The sequence below is a fragment of the Syngnathus scovelli genome, chromosome 16, assembly GCF_024217435.2.
Source record: "Syngnathus scovelli strain Florida chromosome 16, RoL_Ssco_1.2, whole genome shotgun sequence".
NCBI lineage: Eukaryota > Metazoa > Chordata > Actinopteri > Syngnathiformes > Syngnathidae > Syngnathus > Syngnathus scovelli.
Window position 1 is genome coordinate 13,494,199 of NC_090862.1, and position 18,458 is coordinate 13,512,656.

Below are 18,458 nucleotides of genomic sequence, written 5' to 3' on the forward strand. Positions count from 1 at the left end.
GCGGGGGCTATTTTCGGCCACTTGGCTCGTGCGCACGGCCTCCCGGATGTGCCGGGCGGGTGCGCGAGCTCGCCGGCCGCTGGAAGTCCAATGAGGCGCTGCGATCTCCTCCGCGGTGCTTATAAAGTGCCGATCCGCTCGGCTTGGAGCTATTTCCGGCCTCCCGTTGGTGCCGGGCAGCGTGCGCGAGCTCGCCGGCCGCGATCTCCTCCGCGGTGCTTATAAACAGCAGCATGCGCACGGCCTCCCAGAATTTGAACACATTTCGTCAATAAATTTCGCATATTGAATTTTGAAGTTTAATATAATGCAACAATTGAGCTCGACTTATACAAAGGATATATCATAAAATCGTAAATTTCCGTCGAATTTTAGGGGGTCGACTTATACACCGAGTCGACCTGTACACCGGCAAATACGGTAAATACGATTAAATAAAATGATACGACTGGCATAAAAACAAATATTAACCACATACAAATAAAAGTCACCATTACGTTGAATTATTGGGAGCACCGAGCTTGTTTCTCAGAAACGAGCCGGTCCCATCCAGGCGTAATCGGAGACAATGAAACCCGAAGTGGTTAAGGTTTGTCTTTTAATGCAGGATGCTTGGTCTCCATGTGCCGAAGCAGTTTTGAAGGCTTCATTGGCTCGCTCGCTAGTTTCAGGGGCGATTGTGTCTATAAAATGCAAAATGTTGGGTCACCTCGCGGCTTACGGCCATACTACCCTGAGAACGCCCGATCTCGTCCGATCTCGGAAGCTAAGCAGGGTCGGGCCTGGTTAGTACTTGGATGGGAGACCGCCTGGGAATACCAGGTGCTTTAAGCTTTTTCTTTTTCTTATGTGCACTTCAATCGTTTAAGAAGCTATTTTTTACAACACCCATCACGAATGGCATCCGGAAACAGCAAGCCTAATTTAAACTCCGACATTGAAACTATAACACGAGTTTGAAAGCTATATTATGTGGTGACATCCACAGCATTGTAGTTAAATTTTTTACCGCTAGAGAGCAGACTATGTACAGTGAGCATGGCTCCCTGTGAACTCAAAGCAGCAGGCTTGACTTGTAAAAGAACCCAACACAACACTTCCATGAAGTGTTTTTAAACTTTTCAAGGCATTTATTTTGATTCAGCAAAATGCAGGTCGCAACGGCAAATTCGTGCTACCGCATAAAAAGCTGTCAATAACTTTTCATGATAGCCATGTTTCCAGAAAACACCAAAAGCCTTGGAAGAAAGACTGTTTCGGCCCTGGTTGTAAAAAAATAAAAAAAAAAACAAAAGGGAAGGGTGACCGTCCGGGAATACCAGGTGCTGAAAGCCTTTTTTTTTTTTTTTTTTCCCACGTCAATTGTGAAAGGAAACTTTTACCACAGCCATCAAGTCCCGCCGCTGCTTGGCCTGGTTTCAGGGGCGATTGTGTCTATAAAATGAAAAATTCTGAGCGGTCTCACGGCTTACGGCCATACTACCCTGAGAGCGCCCGATCTCGTCCGATCTCGGAGGCTAAGCAGGGTCGGGCCTGGTTAGTACTTGGATGGGAGACCGCCTGGGAATACCAGTTACCGTAAGCTTTTTTTTTTTTTTTTTTTTCTTATGTGCACTTCAATCGTTTAAGCCAAGAACTTTTTACAGCACCCATCAAGAATGGCATTCGGAAACTGCAAGCCTAGTTTGAACTCCGACACTGAAACTACAACACGAGTTTAAAACCTACATTGTGCTTCCATGTAGTGTTTTTACCTTTTTCATGACATTTATTTTGATACAGCCAAATGCAGGTTTTGTGCACTTCACTTTTCCGTTGGGCATTCGCGTAGAACCCTATTCCAGTTACGGCCAGATTCTTTTAGACTAGTGGTCCCCAAACTTTCTTGCGCCACGGACCGGCTACGCGTCAGAAATATTTTTGCGGACCTGCCTTTATATAGTATATAAATAAACAATAAATCTATATAGGCGGCTCGGTGGCGCACTGGGTAGCACGTCCGCCTCACAGTTAGGAGGGTGCGGGTTCGATTCCACCTCCGGCCCTCCCTGTGTGGAGTTTGCATGTTCTCCCCGGGCCCGCGTGGGTTTTCTCCGGGCACTCCGGTTTCCTCCCACATTCCAAAAACATGCTTGGTAGGCCGATTGAAGACTCCAAATTGTCCCTAGGTGTGAGTGTGAGTGCGATTGGTTGTCTGTCTCTGTGTGCCCTGCGATCGGCTGGCAACCAGTTCAGGGTGTCCCCCGCCTACTGCCCGATGACGGCTGGGATAGGCTCCAGCACGCCCGCGACCCCCGTGGGGACTAAGCGGTTCAGAAAATGGATGGATGGATGGATGGATGGATAAATCTATATAAATAAATACTACATTTATAATAAATATATATAAATAGGATTAAATAAAAGGATACGACTGGCATAAAAACAAATATAAACCACATAAAAATAAAAGTCACCATTACGTTGAATTATTTGGAGCACCGAGCTTGTTTCTCAGAAACGAGCCGGTCCCATCCAGGCGTAATCGGAGACAATGAAACCCGAAGTGGTTAAGGTTTGTCTTTTAATGCAGGATGCTTGGTCTCCATGTGCCGAAGCAGTTTTGAAGGCTTCATTGGCTTGCTCGCTAGTTTCAGGGGCGATTGTGTCTATAAAATGCAAAATGTTGGGTCACCTCACGGCTTACGGCCATACTACCCTGAGAACGCCTGATCTCGTCTGATCTCGGAAGCTAAGCAGGGTCGGGCCTGGTCAGTACTTGGATGGGAGACTGCCTGGGAATACCAGGTGCTGTAAGCTTTTTCTTTTTCTTATGTGCACTTCAAGCTCTTTTTTTTTTTTTTCTTATGTGCACTTCAATCGTTTAAGCCAAGAACCTTTTACAGCACCCATCACGAATGGCATTCGGAAACTGCAAGCCTAGTTTGAACTCCGACACTGAAACTACAACACGAGTTAAAAACCTCTATGTACAGTGAATAAAGAGCATGGCTCCCTGTGAACTCAAAGCAGCAGTCTTTACTTGTAAAAGAACCCAGCACAACACATTGCGCTTCCATGTAGTGTTTTTACCTTTTTCATGACATTTATTTTGATACAGCCAAATGCAGGTTTTGTGCACTTCACTTTTCCGTTGGGCATTCGCGTAGAACCCTATTCCAGTTACGGCCAGATTCTTTTAGACTAGCGGTCCCCAACCTTTCTTGCGCCACGGACCGGCTACGCGTCAGAAATATTTTTGCGGACCTGCCTTTATATATATAAATAAACAATAAATCTATATAAATAAATACTACATTTATAATAAGTATATATACCGTATTTGCCGGTGTATTGGTCGACCTTTTTCGATCCAAAATCGACCGAAAAAAATCGACCTCGACTTATACACCGAGTCATAAAATTTAACTTCGTATTCATCGCTTCAAATGTGATGGTAACCAAGGCCGTTTCTCATGCATCTCATTGTGCGTTGCACTTAGAAAATTTGAACCGGGCGGCGTGCGCGAGTGCGCGGCCCGCTGGAAGTCGAATGAGGCGCCGCGACCACCTCCGCGGTGCTTATAAACAGCCGATCCGCTCGGCGGGGGCTATTTTCGGCCACTTGGCTCGTGCGCACGGCCTCCCGGATGTGCCGGGCGGGTGCGCGAGCTCGCCGGCCGCTGGAAGTCGAATGAGGCGCCGCGACCACCTCCGCGGTGCTTATAAACAGCCGATCCGCTCGGCGGGGGCTATTTTCGGCCACTTGGCTCGTGCGCACGGCCTCCCGGATGTGCCGGGCGGGTGCGCGAGCTCGCCGGCCGCTGGAAGTCGAATGAGGCGCCGCGACCACCTCCGCGGTGCTTATAAACAGCCGATCCGCTCGGCGGGGGCTATTTTCGGCCACTTGGCTCGTGCGCACGGCCTCCCGGATGTGCCGGGCGGGTGCGCGAGCTCGCCGGCCGCTGGAAGTCGAATGAGGCGCCGCGACCACCACCGCGGTGCTTATAAACAGCCGATCCGCTCGGCGGGGGCTATTTTCGGCCACTTGGCTCGTGCGCACGGCCTCCCGGATGTGCCGGGCGGGTGCGCGAGCTCGCCGGCCGCTGGAAGTCGAATGAGGCGCCGCGACCACCTCCGCGGTGCTTATAAACAGCCGATTCGCTCGGCGGGGGCTATTTTCGGCCACTTGGCTCGTGCGCACGGCCTCCCGGATGTGCCGGGCGGGTGCGCGAGCTCGCCGGCCGCTGGAAGTCGAATGAGGCGCCGCGACCACCTCCGCGGTGCTTATAAACAGCCGATCCGCTCGGCGGGGGCTATTTTCGGCCACTTGGCTCGTGCGCACGGCCTCCCGGATGTGCCGGGCGGGTGCGCGATCTCGCCGGCCGCTGGAAGTCGAATGAGGCGCCGCGACCACCTCCGCGGTGCTTATAAACCGCCGATCCGCTCGGCGGGGGCTATTTTCGGCCACTTGGCTCGTGCGCACGGCCTCCCGGATGTGCCGGGCGGGTGCGCGAGCTCGCCGGCCGCTGGAAGTCGAATGAGGCGCCGCGACCACCTCCGCGGTGCTTATAAACAGCCGATCCGCTCGGCGGGGGCTATTTTCGGCCACTTGGCTCGTGCGCACGGCCTCCCGGATGTGCCGGGCGGGTGCGCGAGCTCGCCGGCCGCTGGAAGTCGAATGAGGCGCCGCGACCACCTCCGCGGTGCTTATAAACAGCCGATCCGCTCGGCGGGGGCTATTTTCGGCCACTTGGCTCGTGCGCACGGCCTCCCGGATGTGCCGGGCGGGTGCGCGAGCTCGCCGGCCGCTGGAAGTCGAATGAGGCGCCGCGACCACCTCCGCGGTGCTTATAAACAGCCGATCCGCTCGGCGGGGGCTATTTTCGGCCACTTGGCTCGTGCGCACGGCCTCCCGGATGTGCCGGGCGGGTGCGCGAGCTCGCCGACCGCTGTAAGTCGAATGAGGCGCCGCGACCACCTCCGCGGTGCTTATAAACAGCCGATCCGCTCGGCGGGGGCTATTTTCGGCCACTTGGCTCGTGCGCACGGCCTCCCGGATGTGCCGGGCGGGTGCGCGAGCTCGCCGGCCGCTGGAAGTCGAATGAGGCGCCGCGACCACCTCCGCGGTGCTTATAAACAGCCGATCCGCTCGGCGGGGGCTATTTTCGGCCACTTGGCTCGTGCGCACGGCCTCCCGGATGTGCCGGGCGGGTGCGCGAGCTCGCCGGAAGTCGAATGAGGCGCCGCGACCACCTCCGCGGTGCTTATAAACAGCCGATCCGCTCGGCGGGGGCTATTTTCGGCCACTTGGCTCGTGCGCACGGCCTCCCGGATGTGCCGGGCGGGTGCGCGAGCTCGCCGGCCGCTGGAAGTCGAATGAGGCGCCGCGACCACCTCCGCGGTGCTTATAAACAGCCGATCCGCTCGGCGGGGGCTATTTTCGGCCACTTGGCTCGTGCGCACGGCCTCCCGGATGTGCCGGGCGGGTGCGCGATCTCGCCGGCCGCTGGAAGTCGAATGAGGCGCCGCGACCACCTCCGCGGTGCTTATAAACAGCCGATCCGCTCGGCGGGGGCTATTTTCGGCCACTTGGCTCGTGCGCACGGCCTCCCGGATGTGCCGGGCGGGTGCGCGAGCTCGCCGGCCGCTGGAAGTCGAATGAGGCGCCGCGACCACCTCCGCGGTGCTTATAAACAGCCGATCCGCTCGGCGGGGGCTATTTTCGGCCACTTGGCTCGTGCGCACAGCCTCCCGGATGTGCCGGGCGGGTGCGCGAGCTCGCCGGCCGCTGGAAGTCGAATGAGGCGCCGCGACCACCTCCGCGGTGCTTATAAACAGCCGATCCGCTCGGCGGGGGCTATTTTCGGCCACTTGGCTCGTGCGCACGGCCTCCCGGATGTGACGGGCGGGTGCGCGAGCTCGCCGGCCGCTGGAAGTCGAATGAGGCGCCGCGACCACCTCCGCGGTGCTTATAAACAGCCGATCCGCTCGGCGGGGGCTATTTTCGGCCACTTGGCTCGTGCGCACGGCCTCCCGGATGTGCCGGGCGGGTGCGCGAGCTCGCCGGCCGCTGGAAGTCGAATGAGGCGCCGCGACCACCTCCGCGGTGCTTATAAACAGCCGATCCGCTCGGCGGGGGCTATTTTCGGCCACTTGGCTCGTGCGCACAGCCTCCCGGATGTGCCGGGCGGGTGCGCGAGCTCGCCGGCCGCTGGAAGTCGAATGAGGCGCCGCGACCACCTCCGCGGTGCTTATAAACAGCCGATCCGCTCGGCGGGGGCTATTTTCGGCCACTTGGCTCGTGCGCACGGCCTCCCGGATGTGACGGGCGGGTGCGCGAGCTCGCCGGCCGCTGGAAGTCGAATGAGGCGCCGCGACCACCTCCGCGGTGCTTATAAACAGCCGATCCGCTCGGCGGGGGCTATTTTCGGCCACTTGGCTCGTGCGCACGGCCTCCCGGATGTGCCGGGCGGGTGCGCGATCTCGCCGGCCGCTGGAAGTCGAATGAGGCGCCGCGACCACCTCCGCGGTGCTTATAAACAGCCGATCCGCTCGGCGGGGGCTATTTTCGGCCACTTGGCTCGTGCGCACGGCCTCCCGGATGTGCCGGGCGGGTGCGCGAGCTCGCCGGCCGCTGGAAGTCGAATGAGGCGCCGCGACCACCTCCGCGGTGCTTATAAACAGCCGATCCGCTCGGCGGGGGCTATTTTCGGCCACTTGGCTCGTGCGCACAGCCTCCCGGATGTGCCGGGCGGGTGCGCGAGCTCGCCGGCCGCTGGAAGTCGAATGAGGCGCCGCGACCACCTCCGCGGTGCTTATAAACAGCCGATCCGCTCGGCGGGGGCTATTTTCGGCCACTTGGCTCGTGCGCACGGCCTCCCGGATGTGCCGGGCAGGTGCGCGAGCTCGCCGGCCGCTGGAAGTCGAATGAGGCGCCGCGACCACCTCCGCGGTGCTTATAAACAGCCGATCCGCTCGGCGGGGGCTATTTTCGGCCACTTGGCTCGTGCGCACGGCCTCCCGGATGTGCCGGGCGGGTGCGCGAGCTCGCCGGCCGCTGGAAGTCGAATGAGGCGCCGCGACCACCTCCGCGGTGCTTATAAACAGCCGATCCGCTCGGCGGGGGCTATTTTCGGCCACTTGGCTTGTGCGCACGGCCTCCCGGATGTGCCGGGCGGGTGCGCGAGCTCGCCGGCCGCTGGAAGTCGAATGAGGCGCCGCGACCACCTCCGCGGTGCTTATAAACAGCCGATCCGCTCGGCGGGGGCTATTTTCGGCCACTTGGCTCGTGCGCACGGCCTCCCGGATGTGCCGGGCGGGTGCGCGGGCTCGCCGGCCGCTGGAAGTCGAATGAGGCGCCGCGACCACCTCCTCGGTGCTTATAAACAGCCGATCCGCTCGGCGGGGGCTATTTTCGGCCACTTGGCTCGTGCGCACGGCCTCCCGGATATGCCGGGCGGGTGCGCGAGCTCGCCGGCCGCTGGAAGTCGAATGAGGCGCCGCGACCACCTCCGCGGTGCTTATAAACAGCCGATCCGCTCGGCGGGGGCTATTTTCGGCCACTTGGCTCGTGCGCACGGCCTCCCGGATGTGCCGGGCGGGTGCGCGAGCTCGCCGGCCGCTGGAAGTCGAATGAGGCGCCGCGACCACCTCCGCGGTGCTTATAAACAGCCGATCCGCTCGGCGGGGGCTATTTTCGGCCACTTGGCTCGTGCGCACGGCCTCCCGGATGTGCCGGGCGGGTGCGCGAGCTCGCCGGCCGCTGGAAGTCGAATGAGGCGCCGCGACCACCTCCGCGGTGCTTATAAACAGCCGATCCGCTCGGCGGGGGCTATTTTCGGCCACTTGGCTCGTGCGCACGGCCTCCCGGATGTGCCGGGCGGGTCCGCGAGCTCGCCGGCCGCTGGAAGTCGAATGAGGCGCCCGACCACCTCCGCGGTGCTTATAAACAGCCGATCCGCTCGGCGGGGGCTATTTTCGGCCACTTGGCTCGTGCGCACGGCCTCCCGGATGTGCCGGGCGGGTGCGCGAGCTCGCCGGCCGCTGGAAGTCGAATGAGGCGCCGCGACCACCTCCGCGGTGCTTATAAACAGCCGATCCGCTCGGCGGGGGCTATTTTCGGCCACTTGGCTCGTGCGCACGGCCTCCCGGATGTGCCGGGCGGTTGCGCGAGCTCGCCGGCCGCTTGAAGTCGAATGAGGCGCCGCGACCACCTCCGCGGTGCTTATAAACAGCCGATCCGCTCGGCGGGGGCTATTTTCGGCCACTTGGCTCGTGCGCACGGCCTCCCGGATGTGCCGGGCGGGTGCGCGAGCTCGCCGGCCGCTGGAAGTCGAATGAGGCGCCGCGACCACCTCCGCGGTGCTTATAAACAGCCGATCCGCTCGGCGGGGGCTATTTTCGGCCACTTGGCTCGTGCGCACGGCCTCCCGGATGTGCCGGGCGGGTGCGCGAGCTCGCCGGCCGCTGGAAGTAGAATGAGGCGCCGCGACCACCTCCGCGGTGCTTATAAACAGCCGATCCGCTCGGCGGGGGCTATTTTCGGCCACTTGGCTCGTGCGCACGGCCTCCCGGATGTGCCGGGCGGGTGCGCGAGCTCGCCGCCCGCCGGAAGTCGAATGAGGCGCCGCGACCACCTCCGCGGTGCTTATAAACAGCCGATCCGCTCGGCGGGGGCTATTTTCGGCCACTTGGCTCGTGCGCACGGCCTCCCGGATGTGCCGGTCGGGTGCGCGAGCTCGCCGGCCGCTGGAAGTCGAATGAGGCGCCGCGACCACCTCCGCGGTGCTTATAAACAGCCGATCCGCTCGGCGGGGGCTATTTTCGGCCACTTGGCTTGTGCGCACGGCCTCCCGGATGTGCCGGGCGGGTGCGCGAGCTCGCTGGCCGCTGGAAGTCGAATGAGGCGCCGCGACCACCTCCGCGGTGCTTATAAACAGCCGATCCGCTCGGCGGGGGCTATTTTCGGCCACTTGGCTCGTGCGCACGGCCTCCCGGATGTGCCGGGCGGGTGCGCGAGCTCGCCGGCCGCTGGAAGTCGAATGAGGCGCCGCGACCACCTCCGCGGTGCTTATAAACAGCCGATCCGCTCGGCGGGGGCTATTTTCGGCCACTTGGCTCGTGCGCACGGCCTCCCGGATGTGCCGGGCGGGTGCGCGAGCTCGCCGGCCGCTGGAAGTCGAATGAGGCGCCGCGACCACCTCCGCGGTGCTTATAAACAGCCGATCCGCTCGGCGGGGGCTATTTTCGGCCACTTGGCTCGTGCGCACGGCCTCCCGGATGTGCCGGGCGGGTGCGCGAGCTCGCCGGCCGCTGGAAGTCCAATGAGGCGCTGCGATCTCCTCCGCGGTGCTTATAAAGTGCCGATCCGCTCGGCTTGGAGCTATTTCCGGCCTCCCGTTGGTGCCGGGCAGCGTGCGCGAGCTCGCCGGCCGCGATCTCCTCCGCGGTGCTTATAAACAGCAGCATGCGCACGGCCTCCCAGAATTTGAACACATTTCGTCAATAAATTTCGCATATTGAATTTTGAAGTTTAATATAATGCAACAATTGAGCTCGACTTATACAAAGGATATATCATAAAATCGTAAATTTCCGTCGAATTTTAGGGGGTCGACTTATACACCGAGTCGACCTGTACACCGGCAAATACGGTAAATACGATTAAATAAAATGATACGACTGGCATAAAAACAAATATTAACCACATACAAATAAAAGTCACCATTACGTTGAATTATTGGGAGCACCGAGCTTGTTTCTCAGAAACGAGCCGGTCCCATCCAGGCGTAATCGGAGACAATGAAACCCGAAGTGGTTAAGGTTTGTCTTTTAATGCAGGATGCTTGGTCTCCATGTGCCGAAGCAGTTTTGAAGGCTTCATTGGCTCGCTCGCTAGTTTCAGGGGCGATTGTGTCTATAAAATGCAAAATGTTGGGTCACCTCGCGGCTTACGGCCATACTACCCTGAGAACGCCCGATCTCGTCCGATCTCGGAAGCTAAGCAGGGTCGGGCCTGGTTAGTACTTGGATGGGAGACCGCCTGGGAATACCAGGTGCTTTAAGCTTTTTCTTTTTCTTATGTGCACTTCAATCGTTTAAGAAGCTATTTTTTACAACACCCATCACGAATGGCATCCGGAAACAGCAAGCCTAATTTAAACTCCGACATTGAAACTATAACACGAGTTTGAAAGCTATATTATGTGGTGACATCCACAGCATTGTAGTTAAATTTTTTACCGCTAGAGAGCAGACTATGTACAGTGAGCATGGCTCCCTGTGAACTCAAAGCAGCAGGCTTGACTTGTAAAAGAACCCAACACAACACTTCCATGAAGTGTTTTTAAACTTTTCAAGGCATTTATTTTGATTCAGCAAAATGCAGGTCGCAACGGCAAATTCGTGCTACCGCATAAAAAGCTGTCAATAACTTTTCATGATAGCCATGTTTCCAGAAAACACCAAAAGCCTTGGAAGAAAGACTGTTTCGGCCCTGGTTGTAAAAAAATAAAAAAAAAAACAAAAGGGAAGGGTGACCGTCCGGGAATACCAGGTGCTGAAAGCCTTTTTTTTTTTTTTTTTTCCCACGTCAATTGTGAAAGGAAACTTTTACCACAGCCATCAAGTCCCGCCGCTGCTTGGCCTGGTTTCAGGGGCGATTGTGTCTATAAAATGAAAAATTCTGAGCGGTCTCACGGCTTACGGCCATACTACCCTGAGAGCGCCCGATCTCGTCCGATCTCGGAGGCTAAGCAGGGTCGGGCCTGGTTAGTACTTGGATGGGAGACCGCCTGGGAATACCAGTTACCGTAAGCTTTTTTTTTTTTTTTTTTCTTATGTGCACTTCAATCGTTTAAGCCAAGAACTTTTTACAGCACCCATCAAGAATGGCATTCGGAAACTGCAAGCCTAGTTTGAACTCCGACACTGAAACTACAACACGAGTTTAAAACCTACATTGTGCTTCCATGTAGTGTTTTTACCTTTTTCATGACATTTATTTTGATACAGCCAAATGCAGGTTTTGTGCACTTCACTTTTCCGTTGGGCATTCGCGTAGAACCCTATTCCAGTTACGGCCAGATTCTTTTAGACTAGTGGTCCCCAAACTTTCTTGCGCCACGGACCGGCTACGCGTCAGAAATATTTTTGCGGACCTGCCTTTATATATATAAATAAACAATAAATCTATATAGGCGGCTCGGTGGCGCACTGGGTAGCACGTCCGCCTCACAGTTAGGAGGGTGCGGGTTCGATTCCACCTCCGGCCCTCCCTGTGTGGAGTTTGCATGTTCTCCCCGGGCCCGCGTGGGTTTTCTCCGGGCACTCCGGTTTCCTCCCACATTCCAAAAACATGCTTGGTAGGCCGATTGAAGACTCCAAATTGTCCCTAGGTGTGAGTGTGAGTGCGATTGGTTGTCTGTCTCTGTGTGCCCTGCGATCGGCTGGCAACCAGTTCAGGGTGTCCCCCGCCTACTGCCCGATGACGGCTGGGATAGGCTCCAGCACGCCCGCGACCCCCGTGGGGACTAAGCGGTTCAGAAAATGGATGGATGGATGGATGGATGGATAAATCTATATAAATAAATACTACATTTATAATAAATATATATAAATAGGATTAAATAAAAGGATACGACTGGCATAAAAACAAATATAAACCACATAAAAATAAAAGTCACCATTACGTTGAATTATTTGGAGCACCGAGCTTGTTTCTCAGAAACGAGCCGGTCCCATCCAGGCGTAATCGGAGACAATGAAACCCGAAGTGGTTAAGGTTTGTCTTTTAATGCAGGATGCTTGGTCTCCATGTGCCGAAGCAGTTTTGAAGGCTTCATTGGCTTGCTCTAGTTTCAGGGGCGATTGTGTCTATAAAATGCAAAATGTTGGGTCACCTCACGGCTTACGGCCATACTACCCTGAGAACGCCTGATCTCGTCTGATCTCGGAAGCTAAGCAGGGTCGGGCCTGGTCAGTACTTGGATGGGAGACTGCCTGGGAATACCAGGTGCTGTAAGCTTTTTCTTTTTCTTATGTGCACTTCAAGCTCTTTTTTTTTTTTTTCTTATGTGCACTTCAATCGTTTAAGCCAAGAACCTTTTACAGCACCCATCACGAATGGCATTCGGAAACTGCAAGCCTAGTTTGAACTCCGACACTGAAACTACAACACGAGTTAAAAACCTCTATGTACAGTGAATAAAGAGCATGGCTCCCTGTGAACTCAAAGCAGCAGTCTTTACTTGTAAAAGAACCCAGCACAACACATTGCGCTTCCATGTAGTGTTTTTACCTTTTTCATGACATTTATTTTGATACAGCCAAATGCAGGTTTTGTGCACTTCACTTTTCCGTTGGGCATTCGCGTAGAACCCTATTCCAGTTACGGCCAGATTCTTTTAGACTAGCGGTCCCCAACCTTTCTTGCGCCACGGACCGGCTACGCGTCAGAAATATTTTTGCGGACCTGCCTTTATATATATAAATAAACAATAAATCTATATAAATAAATACTACATTTATAATAAGTATATATACCGTATTTGCCGGTGTATTGGTCGACCTTTTTCGATCCAAAATCGACCGAAAAAAATCGACCTCGACTTATACACCGAGTCATAAAATTTAACTTCGTATTCATCGCTTCAAATGTGATGGTAACCAAGGCCGTTTCTCATGCATCTCATTGTGCGTTGCACTTAGAAAATTTGAACCGGGCGGCGTGCGCGAGTGCGCGGCCCGCTGGAAGTCGAATGAGGCGCCGCGACCACCTCCGCGGTGCTTATAAACAGCCGATCCGCTCGGCGGGGGCTATTTTCGGCCACTTGGCTCGTGCGCACGGCCTCCCGGATGTGCCGGGCGGGTGCGCGAGCTCGCCGGCCGCTGGAAGTCGAATGAGGCGCCGCGACCACCTCCGCGGTGCTTATAAACAGCCGATCCGCTCGGCGGGGGCTATTTTCGGCCACTTGGCTCGTGCGCACGGCCTCCCGGATGTGCCGGGCGGGTGCGCGAGCTCGCCGGCCGCTGGAAGTCGAATGAGGCGCCGCGACCACCTCCGCGGTGCTTATAAACAGCCGATCCGCTCGGCGGGGGCTATTTTCGGCCACTTGGCTCGTGCGCACGGCCTCCCGGATGTGCCGGGCGGGTGCGCGAGCTCGCCGGCCGCTGGAAGTCGAATGAGGCGCCGCGACCACCACCGCGGTGCTTATAAACAGCCGATCCGCTCGGCGGGGGCTATTTTCGGCCACTTGGCTCGTGCGCACGGCCTCCCGGATGTGCCGGGCGGGTGCGCGAGCTCGCCGGCCGCTGGAAGTCGAATGAGGCGCCGCGACCACCTCCGCGGTGCTTATAAACAGCCGATTCGCTCGGCGGGGGCTATTTTCGGCCACTTGGCTCGTGCGCACGGCCTCCCGGATGTGCCGGGCGGGTGCGCGAGCTCGCCGGCCGCTGGAAGTCGAATGAGGCGCCGCGACCACCTCCGCGGTGCTTATAAACAGCCGATCCGCTCGGCGGGGGCTATTTTCGGCCACTTGGCTCGTGGGCACGGCCTCCCGGATGTGCCGGGCGGGTGCGCGAGCTCGCTGGCCGCTGGAAGTCGAATGAGGCGCCGCGACCACCTCCGCGCTGCTTATAAACAGCCGATCCGCTCGGCGGGGGCTATTTTCGGCCACTTGGCTCGTGCGCACGGCCTCCCGGATGTGCCGGGCGGGTGCGCGAGCTCGCCGGCCGCTGGAAGTCGAATGAGGCGCCGCGACCACCTCCGCGGTGCTTATAAACAGCCGATCCGCTCGGCGGGGGCTATTTTCGGCCACTTGGCTCGTGCGCACGGCCTCCCGGATGTGCCGGGCGGGTGCGCGAGCTCGCCGGCCGCTGGAAGTCGAATGAGGCGCCGCGACCACCTCCGCGGTGCTTATAAACAGCCGATCCGCTCGGCGGGGGCTATTTTCGGCCACTTGGCTCGTGCGCACGGCCTCCCGGATGTGCCGGGCGGGTGCGCGATCTCGCCGGCCGCTGGAAGTCGAATGAGGCGCCGCGACCACCTCCGCGGTGCTTATAAACCGCCGATCCGCTCGGCGGGGGCTATTTTCGGCCACTTGGCTCGTGCGCACGGCCTCCCGGATGTGCCGGGCGGGTGCGCGAGCTCGCCGGCCGCTGGAAGTCGAATGAGGCGCCGCGACCACCTCCGCGGTGCTTATAAACAGCCGATCCGCTCGGCGGGGGCTATTTTCGGCCACTTGGCTCGTGCGCACGGCCTCCCGGATGTGCCGGGCGGGTGCGCGAGCTCGCCGGCCGCTGGAAGTCGAATGAGGCGCCGCGACCACCTCCGCGGTGCTTATAAACAGCCGATCCGCTCGGCGGGGGCTATTTTCGGCCACTTGGCTCGTCTGCACGGCCTCCCGGATGTGCCGGGCGGGTGCGCGAGCTCGCCGGCCGCTGGAAGTCGAATGAGGCGCCGCGACCACCTCCGCGGTGCTTATAAACAGCCGATCCGATCGGCGGGGGCTATTTTCGGCCACTTGGCTCGTGCGCACGGCCTCCCGGATGTGCCGGGCGGGTGCGCGAGCTCGCTGGCCGCTGGAAGTCGAATGAGGCGCCGCGACCACCTCCGCGGTGCTTATAAACAGCCGATCCGCTCGGCGGGGGCTATTTTCGGCCACTTGGCTCGTGCGCACGGCCTCCCGGATGTGCCGGGCGGGTGCGCGAGCTCGCCGGCCGCTGGAAGTCGAATGAGGCGCCGCGACCACCTCCGCGGTGCTTATAAACAGCCGATCCGCTCGGCGGGGGCTATTTTCGGCCACTTGGCTCGTGCGCACGGCCTCCCGGATGTGCCGGGCGGGTGCGCGAGCTCGCCGGCCGCTGGAAGTCGAATGAGGCGCCGCGACCACCTCCGCGGTGCTTATAAACAGCCGATCCGCTCGGCGGGGGCTATTTTCGGCCACTTGGCTCGTGCGCACGGCCTCCCGGATGTGCCGGGCGGGTGCGCGAGCTCGCCGGCCGCTGGAAGTCGAATGAGGCGCCGCGACCACCTCCGCGGTGCTTACAAACAGCCGATCCGCTCGGCGGGGGCTATTTTCGCCCACTTGGCTCGTGCGCACGGCCTCCCGGATGTGCCGGGCGGGTGCGCGAGCTCGCCGGCCGCTGGAAGTCGAATGAGGCGCCGCGACCACCTCCGCGGTGCTTATAAACAGCCGATCCGCTCGGCGGGGGCTATTTTCGGCCACCTGGCTCGTGCGCACGGCCTCCCGGATGTGCCGGGCGGGTGCGCGAGCTCGCCGGCCGCTGGAAGTCGAATGAGGCGCCGCGGCCACCTCCGCGGTGCTTATAAACAGCCGATCCGCTCGGCGGGGGCTATTTTCGGCCACTTGGCTCGTGCGCACGGCCTCCCGGATGTGCCGGGCGGGTGCGCGGGCTCGCCGGCCGCTGGAAGTCGAATGAGGCGCCGCGACCACCTCCGCGGTGCTTATAAACAGCCGATCCGCTCGGCGGGGGCTATTTTCGGCCACTTGGCTCGTGCGCACGGCCTCCCGGATGTGCCGGGCGGGTGCGCGAGCTCGCCGGCCGCTAGAAGTCGAATGAGGCGCCGCGACCACCTCCGCGGTGCTTATAAACAGCCGATCCGCTCGGCGGGGGCTATTTTCGGCCACTTGGCTCGTGCGCACGGCCTCCCGGATGTGCCGGGCGGGTGCGCAGGCTCGCCGGCCGCTGGAAGTCGAATGAGGCGCCGCGACCACCTCCGCGGTGCTTATAAACAGCCGATCCGCTCGGCGGGGGCTATTTTCGGCCACTTGGCTCGTGCGCACGGCCTCCCGGATGTGCCGGGCGGGTGCGCGAGCTCGCCGGCCGCTGGAAGTCGAATGAGGCGCCGCGACCACCTCCGCGGTGCTTATAAACAGCCGATCCGCTCGGCGGGGGCTATTTTCGGCCACTTGGCTCGTGCGCACGGCCTCCCGGATGTGCCGGGCGGGTGCGCGAGCTCGCCGGCCGCTGGAAGTCGAATGAGGCGCCGCGACCACCTCCGCGGTGCTTATAAACAGCCGATCCGCTCGGCGGGGGCTATTTTCGGCCACTTGGCTCGTGCGCACGGCCTCCCGGATGTGCCGGGCGGGTGCGCGAGCTCGCCGGCCGCTTGAAGTCGAATGAGGCGCCGCGACCACCTCCGCGGTGCTTATAAACAGCCAATCCGCTCGGCGGGGGCTATTTTCGGCCACTTGGCTCGTGCGCACGGCCTCCCGGATGTGCCGGGCGGGTGCGCGAGCTCGCCGGCCGCTGGAAGTCGAATGAGGCGCCGCGACCACCTCCGCGGTGCTTATAAACTGCCGATCCGCTCGGCGGGGGCTATTTTCGGCCACTTGGCTCGTGCGCACGGCCTCCCGGATGTGCCGGGCGGGTGCGCGAGCTCGCCGGCCGCTGGAAGTCGAATGAGGCGCCGCGACCACCTCCGCGGTGCTTATAAACAGCCGATCCGCTCGGCGGGGGCTATTTTCGGCCACTTGGCTCGTGCGCACGGCCTCCCGGATGTGCCGGGCGGGTGCGCGAGCTCGCCGGCCGCTGGAAGTCGAATGAGGCGCCGCGACCACCTCCGCGGTGCTTACAAACAGCCGATCCGCTCGGCGGGGGCTATTTTCGTCCACTTGGCTCGTGCGCACGGCCTCCCGGATATGCCGGGCGGGTGCGCGAGCTCGCCGGCCGCTGGAAGTCGAATGAGGCGCCGCGACCACCTCCGCGGTGCTTATAAACAGCCGATCCGCTCGGCGGGGGCTATTTTCGGCCACTTGGCTCGTGCGCACGGCCTCCCGGATGTGCCGGGCGGGTGCGCGAGCTCGCCGGCCGCTGGAAGTCGAATGAGGCGCCGCGGCCACCTCCGCGGTGCTTATAAACAGCCGATCCGCTCGGCGGGGGCTATTTTCGGCCACTTGGCTCGTGCGCACGGCCTCCCGGATGTGCCGGGCGGGTGCGCAGGCTCGCCGGCCGCTGGAAGTCGAATGAGGCGCCGCGACCACCTCCGCGGTGCTTATAAACAGCCGATCCGCTCGGCGGGGGCTATTTTCGGCCACTTGGCTCGTTAGCACGGCCTCCCGGATGTGCCGGGCGGGTGCGCGAGCTCGCCGGCCGCTGGAAGTCGAATGAGGCGACGCGACCACCCCCGCGGTGCTTATAAACAGCCGATCCGCTCGGCGGGGGCTATTTTCGGCCACTTGGCTCGTGCGCACGGCCTCCCGGATGTGCCAGGCGGGTGCGCGGGCTCGCCGGCCGCTGGAAGTCGAATGAGGCGCCGCGACCACCTCCGCGGTGCTTATAAACAGCCGATCCGCTCGGCGGGGGCTATTTTCGGCCACTTGGCTCGTGCGCACGGCCTCCCGGATGTGCCGGGCGGGTGCGCGAGCTCGCCGGCCGCTTGAAGTCGAATGAGGCGCCGCGACCACCTCCGCGGTGCTTATAAACAGCCGATCCGCTCGGCGGGGGCTATTTTCGGCCACTTGGCTCGTGCGCACGGCCTCCCGGATGTGCCGGGCGGGTGCGCGAGCTCGCTGGCCGCTGGAAGTCGAATGAGGCGCCGCGACCACCTCCGCGGTGCTTATAAACAGCCGATCCGGTCGGCATGGACTATTTTCGGCCACTTGGCTCGTGCACACGGCCTCCCGGATGTGCCGGGCGGGTGCGCGAGCTCGCCGGCCGCTTGAAGTCGAATGAGGCGCCGCGACCACCTCCGCGGTGCTTATAAACAGCCGATCCGCTCGGCGGGGGCTATTTTCGGCCATTTGGCTCGTGCGCACGGCCTCCCGGATGTGCCGGGCGGGTGCGCGAGCTCGCCGGCCGCTGGAAGTCGAATGAGGCGCCGCGACCACCTCCGCGGTGCTTATAAACAGCCGATCCGCTCGGCGGGGGCTATTTTCGGCCACTTGGCTCGTGCGCACGGCCTCCCGGATGTGCCGGGCGGGTGCGCGAGCTCGCCGGCCGCTGGAAGTCGAATGAGGCGCCGCGACCACCTCCGCGGTGCTTATAAACAGCCGATCCGCTCGGCGGGGGCTATTTTCGGCCACTTGGCTCGTGCGCACGGCCTCCCGGATGTGCCGGGCGGGTGCGCGGGCTCGCCGGCCGCTGGAAGTCGAATGAGGCGCCGCGACCACCTCCGCGGTGCTTATAAAAAGCCGATCCGCTCGGCGGGGCTATTTTCGGCCACTTGGCTCGTGCGCACGGCCTCCCGGATGTGCCGGGCGGGTGCGCGAGCTCGCCGGCCGCTGGAAGTCGAATGAGGCGCCGCGACCACCTCCGCGGTGCTTATAAACAGCCGATCCGCTCGGCGGGGGCTATTTTCGGCCACTTGGCTCGTGCGCACGGCCTCCCGGATGTGCCGGGCGGGTGCGCGAGCTCGCCGGCGGCTGGAAGTCCAATGAGGCGCCGCGATCTCCTCCGCGGTGCTTATAAAGTGCCGATCCGCTCGGCTTGGAGCTATTTCCGGCCTCCCGTTG

At 60.6% G+C, this 18,458-nt stretch overlaps 6 non-coding genes across 6 annotated transcripts; all 6 read left to right on the plus strand.

Moving 5' to 3' along the window:
* The first annotated feature begins 715 nt into the window (after nt 1-715).
* LOC125984274 (5S ribosomal RNA) lies at nt 716-834 on the plus strand. The gene has a single exon (XR_007486898.1). It is a non-coding gene; the product is annotated as a 5S ribosomal RNA (ribosomal RNA).
* Nucleotides 835-1,466: 632 nt separating this feature from the next.
* Nucleotides 1,467-1,585, plus strand: LOC125984288 (5S ribosomal RNA). Its single transcript, XR_007486911.1, has one exon. It is a non-coding gene; the product is annotated as a 5S ribosomal RNA (ribosomal RNA).
* A 1,095-nt stretch (nt 1,586-2,680) lies between these two features.
* LOC125984282 (5S ribosomal RNA) lies at nt 2,681-2,799 on the plus strand. Its single transcript, XR_007486906.1, has one exon. It is a non-coding gene; the product is annotated as a 5S ribosomal RNA (ribosomal RNA).
* Nucleotides 2,800-9,930: 7,131 nt separating this feature from the next.
* LOC125984277 (5S ribosomal RNA) lies at nt 9,931-10,049 on the plus strand. The gene has a single exon (XR_007486901.1). It is a non-coding gene; the product is annotated as a 5S ribosomal RNA (ribosomal RNA).
* Nucleotides 10,050-10,681: 632 nt separating this feature from the next.
* On the plus strand, nt 10,682-10,800 carry LOC125984289 (5S ribosomal RNA). The gene has a single exon (XR_007486912.1). It is a non-coding gene; the product is annotated as a 5S ribosomal RNA (ribosomal RNA).
* A 1,088-nt stretch (nt 10,801-11,888) lies between these two features.
* On the plus strand, nt 11,889-12,007 carry LOC125984283 (5S ribosomal RNA). The gene has a single exon (XR_007486907.1). It is a non-coding gene; the product is annotated as a 5S ribosomal RNA (ribosomal RNA).
* The last annotated feature ends 6,451 nt before the right edge of the window (nt 12,008-18,458 follow it).